At 42.0% G+C, this 7,135-nt stretch overlaps 1 long non-coding RNA gene across 1 annotated transcript in view; it reads right to left on the minus strand.

Annotated features, from left to right (window-relative positions):
- The window catches only part of LOC111272574 (uncharacterized), a 24,895-nt gene extending 18,424 nt beyond the window's left edge, over nucleotides 1–6,471 (minus strand). The window contains exon 1 of the long non-coding RNA XR_002687605.2: nucleotides 5,561–6,471. This is a non-coding gene — a long non-coding RNA (uncharacterized LOC111272574). The remainder of the gene's footprint in view (nucleotides 1–5,560) is intronic.
- Between the last annotated feature and the right edge of the window lie 664 nt (nucleotides 6,472–7,135).

Below are 7,135 nucleotides of genomic sequence, written 5' to 3' on the forward strand. Positions count from 1 at the left end.
GAGTATATATATATATATATCGATGAAAGAAAGTGATAGATTCGGAATCATCGATCTGTCGCCTCTGATTTTCTTCTGATTAGAATGCAAAGGTCGATATCGGGGAGCATTTTCTGCGGAAACTAATTGGGCTACAACATGTCTACACCCTAAAGAGGATAGCACTGCTACTCGTTCGTCTATCGTGGCAATAGTGATTTGTACGTTCGTTCCAGCATTTCTGCATCATGGCGCATGTCAACGGCTTCAATTATATATTTCACCAGAAGGTTCTGAGCATTAACAGCCCAGAAAGGGCAAAAGTATTGCCTATTATCACTCCTGTATCCACGTAAACTCCGGCTAAGGATTAAATACTACACATCAATTCCTTTGATTTGAACTGCACCGGGACTTTTGGTAATGGCCAAAGGACACACGAAAACAAAAAGTCCGTTTTGCCTATTGTTGCCTATTTGGACATCTAGCTTAATCTGAAATCTTATACATATTGTGTAACGGACATTTTCTGGTAAGATGATCGGTGATGAACTTATTCATTTATAGTCAGATCGATGATCGACCCGAATAAGACTCCCCCTTGGCCTAGTCGCTGGCTATTTTCTCGTACTTTTCATCTGTTGAACAAAACCTCCCTGCATCAATTAGGCCTTTTGTGGTAGCCTATTATTTCGTGGGTCCAGTCCTATTCCCTGACACTGAACCACACAAATTAAACATTTTTTTATCATGATAACTCCAAGCTGCATTAGCAGTTGAAAGAGAAACCTGAACAAAGTTGCCTCATCATGGACGTAGCGCTTTAGATCTAAGCCCAGGTGACTGGCGGTTTTCAGAATCCTCACCATACGTGCTGACAATTATAGAATAAGCACGTATATCTAGGGGAAGCTTATTATATTGGACCAGCAAAATAAACATAGTGCAAAAAGACAGGCTTAATATGGCTCTACTAATTGGACAAGTTTGTATGGGTGCTTAGCCATGTTCAGCAAAAGGTTCTCAACGTGTCCGTGTAACTGCTCACCGCAGATACCCACGTTTCGAATAAACGAAGCAGGTGAGCTAAATATGAGGAGTGTACGCTTGCAAAACGCTGAAGAAACGTAATCGTGCCAAAAAGCTCTAATAACAGAGAGCGAACATTTAGAGAGCTACATTTGAAGTATTATGTCTTTGCAATAGTTAATTATGTGTATGTAAATGTATAGTGTTGTCGACAAAGGACACCAGCTTCTAAAGATGGAACGAACGGAACAAGAGGTCAACGGCCATTTCTTCCTCAGCGTTTCTCTCGCTAGCTGAAGCCTATGAAGGATACGCCTATAGCTGATCAAGACTTCGAGACTATATTGAGATACTATGATTGACGTGTGATACCCGTTGCTTTCTATGGTTTGAGACTGAAGGATCATTGTGGGTATGCATATATACGAACATTAAATGTTTACGACTTGCTTACTCGATTTTAGCGCTAGTTTTACCGTTGCGAACGGCAAGCAATGAACCAGGGGCTACGGTTCGACCATTCAGCGCTAGGAAAATTTATTATAGTTAGGATGTTTCTCACATATACGTCCTAGATTGGTTCGGTGTACCGTTGAATTGCCAGTGGTTACTTCCGTTAACACCATGAAGAGTGTAGAAAAAATTGCCAGTTCAAAAAGGTTTTGTATGCTAGAGCCTACACAAATGCGGCCATTTTGTCTTTGTATCATGCACATGTTTTCTACATGCTAATGGTTTTTGGCTCTTCCTCTGTGTTATTATCTTTATAAAAACAAGTCTTTTAAATTATTTCTTTTTACGTGTAGCATCAAGAATTTGCCAGAGTGAATCTTCTGAGCTTCTGACTAATAAATCAATGAAATCACATGGAAGTTATACAAGCAGCTGTAAACCTAATAATAATAATAATAATACCTTATTTTCCTCAATTCCTAACTTTGCTGATGATTAATATCTGGTAATCATTTTCGTTAACACCAGTACGCACTTCTGGTTTGGTGCCATTGAATAATACATATTATATATATATAAATAAAAGTCAAATTATGTTAAGTGTTGATGCGTAAAAATTGCTTAAAATTTTTAAATTGCTTAAAATTGCTAAAAAACGGTATAGTACTTTTAATAAAAGGGCATTTTTTTGTCTAACGATTTTAAAACATCTTTTTCGTTCCTAGGCCCCACAGGATATGGAAAGTGCTCATTTCAGAAACACAATGATTCGAAAAGCGCTAACGTTCGTTAGTCTTATTTATTTACTACTGAGTATCTTAGTAGCTTTATCGAAAAAAAAAACAAGAACGAATGATCATTGCCACACAAGCAATTACCATATCAGGTCGATTTCATGAGGGACAGGTTGATGGGCTTAGCATCTAACCCAGGTCTTAAAAGGGGTAGGAGGCAGGAAAAATAAGAGAAATTCAATATAATGACGATCAACGAATACTTGTGATTGCCGATATCGTTTCGCTGGCATCAAGCTCGTCAGTGTTCGCCCACGGTGGCTTTCAGCCGGGAATTCGCATCCCCATCCCCCTCAAACTTAATGACGCTTTCCCAGTGTCATCTGGTCTGCCTACGAGGAGGTAGAGTATCACTGTGCAACCATTATCACCGGCAGCGTCGATATAGCCCTGAATATCATCTGCGGTTCGATAGCACCGTCCCGATGTCGAGGAAGATCAAATGATAGAGAAGTCGTTGATGTCCCTCGAAATTCCCACGACCCTACGCGACAGGAGCACTAGGAGCAGTCTTCAAAGTAATAATCACAGCAGCCTACTTCACCTGAAAGCAGGCGCAAAACACATCGGGTGGCAGATCTTCTCTAGCTTATATTGTTTTTTTCATATTGCCTGTATTCATGCATGCACCGAGGTAGTAGGGCTGGGGTTCCAGCCGCCTTGACTCGGCTTTAGCAGAACTAGCGTCCAGGCAATTATCCCCTCCCCCCCCTATCGCCTATCTACAAATGTACCTGTTTACCGTAGACGTTGGACGATAACGGCCTGTGGGTAGTGCTAGTTGGATGTGGCTTCGAACTAGACTCGCCGCAATTGCATAGCTGACCCATAGCCTCCTGAAGAGCGGGGGCTAGGCATGGCGTGAAGGGAAGGAATGCGCGAGTAACGAGCACCCTGATAATGCTGTGTGAGTCGTTGTAGAGGTACTGCGGGGTTCGAACGCCCTCTCTTCATCCAGGCGAACGTCTCTTAAGATGTGAGATAACGCCAAATGAGTTTCGCCTTTCTGTTCGTTTTCACTTCTGTCGTAGACTTATGCTATGCGTAAAAGTTCTTGCCTACCTTGCTAGGACCAGATAGGCCATGCCGCAACACCGCATATTATGTCTACCATAACAGTTCAATCACCCAGCTAGATAATTTGCTGGATTTCGTCGATTAGCGACTAGGTGCTGGGGCTAACATCTTCTGCATCGGGGAGGGCAAGCGATACTAGTGAACAAACCTGCATCGTCCAGACTATCATCGATGTCGGCCGTAGAACCAACTTTGGTTCCCATCGCAGCCGAAACGATCGATTCAAACAGGCTGACAGCAATGGAGAAACGGAGAACTCCGGGAATCCCTTTCTCTTTTCTTTCTTGTCTGCTAGCTCTTTGCGTCTCTCTTTCTCTCTGTCGACTAGTCGGCCCGATCTACCGCTCAAAATTGAACGCTCACCAGACAGCAGGACACGACACCGTTTTGCCTAGCGATTTTCCTCTTTAGTAGCCCAAGTTAGATGCATACCACCTATCTGTTGGCCTGTGTCCGCCTGTTGTGCGTCGTCAGCTCATCATCTACCTATTTTCTTTGGGTCGTCACGGTGAGTGCTCCACCTGTGGAGATCAGCTGATGACCAATCGCAGCTGGTCGGTAAGGTTGGCTCGATGGCGCCAAAAGCGGAGAGGAACGATCTGTTCTGCGGTGTGTACCTGTTGTTGGAGTTGTAGGTGTAAACAGCTTGCAAAGCCTTCCTTTGATGGGACGAAACGACAAGGTGAGAAAGGCCTGAAGCTGTTTCGCACGGTTGTTAAGCGGCGCCTACTCGGACTGACTAACTCCGGAGAGAAAACCTTGAATTTGTCTAGCCATAAATCAAACAGCGCGGCGAAATCGAATGCAAATGAAATTTGCCCCCGTCTAGGCGTCTCATAAAAAAGCTTACAAATCAATAGTAAAAACGTAGCGATTTTTGTCGACGGGCGTCTATCCGCGTCTCTGGGTGTGTGATTAATTTTGTTTTACTATCTACGTTAGAACTAATAGCTAATAAACAATACGAGCCAAATTGAATAAATCTTAAAATGATGCATGATCCGAAACGTAACAGTACAGCCCCCTGGCAGTCATTGAAGCCTGATAGACAAATGTGCGGTTCCCGTTGAGAACGGGGACACAAGGCAGAAACGTTATGTGTTGTTCCCGCTGTCACATGATCTCCTTATATAGTCAATTTTCTAAACAAGTTACACACTTCACAAGTTTATAATAATTGTGATTATTATTATCAGCGAATTCGGTTATTACAATGAAGTGCAAATACCTCACGGTAAATGCACGCTGTCTATTCGTATTTAGTGAAAGATTTCTTCATCGCTTATCTCTTACATTGACGCTGCCACTGCCACTGCCATTGGGTCGGTCGAAAAATCGACTCGAGCGTACAATGATCAGCTATTTTTCTATCCGAAACTTTCGTATCCCATATTCTTAATGTGATTGGCATAGGAACAATGACGAGATGGTAGAGGACTGCCAAACAGAAACGTCACTGAACAGAGCGCGTACCGTTGCGCGGTACGTTTTCCGCGTGCTACAGTTGCCGTCCATCTATTTCGTTCTCGTTAGAACTGCGGAATACGTCTCAAGATGCCAGAACGCGACAAATATCAATGGCTAACAGCGGCTACTATGAGAGAGCGTGGTTTCGCAACGATATGACTAGGATGATGAACTAGTTTCTTTTGCATTTTAATATTCGGCAAACAGACACTATATAAACGAAAACGTACACACTATCTATGATTATAAAAGTAGAGTATAGTTTTTAAATGGGCAGGACAGAAGAAACAAGTCAGTCCACAGCGCATACATAAATGTTATAAAGAAGGCACAGAACAGAGAGGCCGCGTATGTTATCCTCTAAAACTAGGACACATGTGAATTCGATAGCTGAAAATCAAACCCCGACAGAGCTGGCCTTGATTTTCTGATTTGGTCGCTCACTTTCACGGCTGAAGCGAGACAGCAGTTGAGATGTGCGACTGCTGCCCCCGTTATAACAAAAAATTACCATGACAGATGACAACATAGATAAGCAAAACAGCCAATCGAATGTTTATCTGTTGGCTTTATTTTAGCTGACGAATTAGTTGGTCAGCAAAGAACAAGTCTCTGTCTCTGGCCGTACCTTCATCTGCCTTTTCATCGAAAACGCTCAATTGTAGTTTTTTGTGTAAACATAGCAACGGACAAATTCACTGAGGTACGGCAAATTGACAAACGTAACTGGTATATTACAACCCAACATAATTTTGACTTACTCGTTTGATGGCCTTTGCTTGTCGTTGAGTCTTATTCAGTTCGAATTGGTTAAATCTACCGAAGATTTTGAATGGTAAACGTGGCTGCTGTATTTGAGTTTTCCCTTATCGGTGCTACAATCGGCACACTCAATAACCGATCTAGACATACAAAAGCTACTTTACGACACATCATCACGCCTGCATAACCTTCACGATAACACCATGCCATCTCTAGAAGACCTAAAAACTAACCGTTTTATATTCATGGGGGGCATTTGGTCTACTATTTTGCCGGGCATGTTTTTTTTTTTTATGTGCTATTCAGATAAACGATTCAGCAAGGGATACTTGTCTTAATGGACTGCTATTAAGTTGAAAAAACGTAAGCCCACTACTAATGGATCATACTAATTACAAGTATAATTAATTTTGTGTAAGGGTTTTATACGCTCATTGTATATACCTATACGGGAGCTGAATAAATAAAATGTCCACCATCAGAAATTCGTGTAGAAAAAAGAAACTCGAAATTAACTTGACAGCTATGGACCTAGCCATAATAAAAAGAAAAAAAAAACAGTAATTATTACTATCGGATACACCTTTTGGCCCGTAAGGGCGTGTAATTTTGATTTTATGTTGCTTAGGTTCTCATATAGTTAGCATTAAAAGACAAACCGGCAACACTGACATTAAACTGACAAGCGATTCAGCTATCGTCGTTCGAAAAAAGGTCGCTAGAAAATGGTGCGCGTACTGTTGCATTCAGACGTGTTCAATATCCCAACTCGTTCAAAGGCAAAACTACAGAAATTGATCGTAGTAGAGCGGAGTAAAGAATATTACCTTTCCGTCGATGGAAACGGAAAATGGTAGATTTTTCCAGCGAATGATGGAAGATTCTGTTTTTATATTATCGAGTTTTGGCCAAGCTGTTGGAATTAGGTCGAGTGAAGATGGGCACGCCGATCGGTAGTGTGAGCGGGAACGTCTTTTTGTTCTAATTCTGCGTTTTTTTCATCTATAGTTCGTTCAGACGAACTGATGGCCATCAGCGGTAAAGCTTCCCGAACTATCCGATGAGACAGCTGTGTATATATTACGATTTTGTTGGTGACGGTGGAAGCTGCGACGTGCCTAGCAGGCCCGTCTCGACTAAATGTTTATACATAAAAATATCATAAATGTTTAGATACGATTTATCAATCAGACCGAGTATTTTTCCTGCTTCCTGTAACCATCACGTCGAACTGTGTTAGCACCAATTCAGATCTACTGATTGTACTGATCACGCCAGAAGTACTTTCCAACAGAACTGATCGTGAACAATCCAATTTGGAGTGAATAATTTCTATAGGACGTATAGTAAAATGAGCAGAAGGTGGCGTAGGCGACTTGTTTCATGCACGTGCCGCTTTTTCAAGTTGTGGCTAAGCGAAGTTTTTCAATCTGTAATTAATTTTCGCTCCTCAAAACCCGCTTCGGTGCATATGGGTATGTGACTTTCCCTTATACCGATTTACGGAGCTGACATTCGACTATGGTTCCCACACGACCACTTTGTCAGTGGTGAACCCGCTTTAGACTATCGTC

The sequence above is a fragment of the Varroa jacobsoni genome, unplaced genomic scaffold, assembly GCF_002532875.2.
Source record: "Varroa jacobsoni isolate VJ856 unplaced genomic scaffold, vjacob_1.0 contig02633, whole genome shotgun sequence".
Lineage (NCBI taxonomy): Eukaryota > Metazoa > Arthropoda > Arachnida > Mesostigmata > Varroidae > Varroa > Varroa jacobsoni.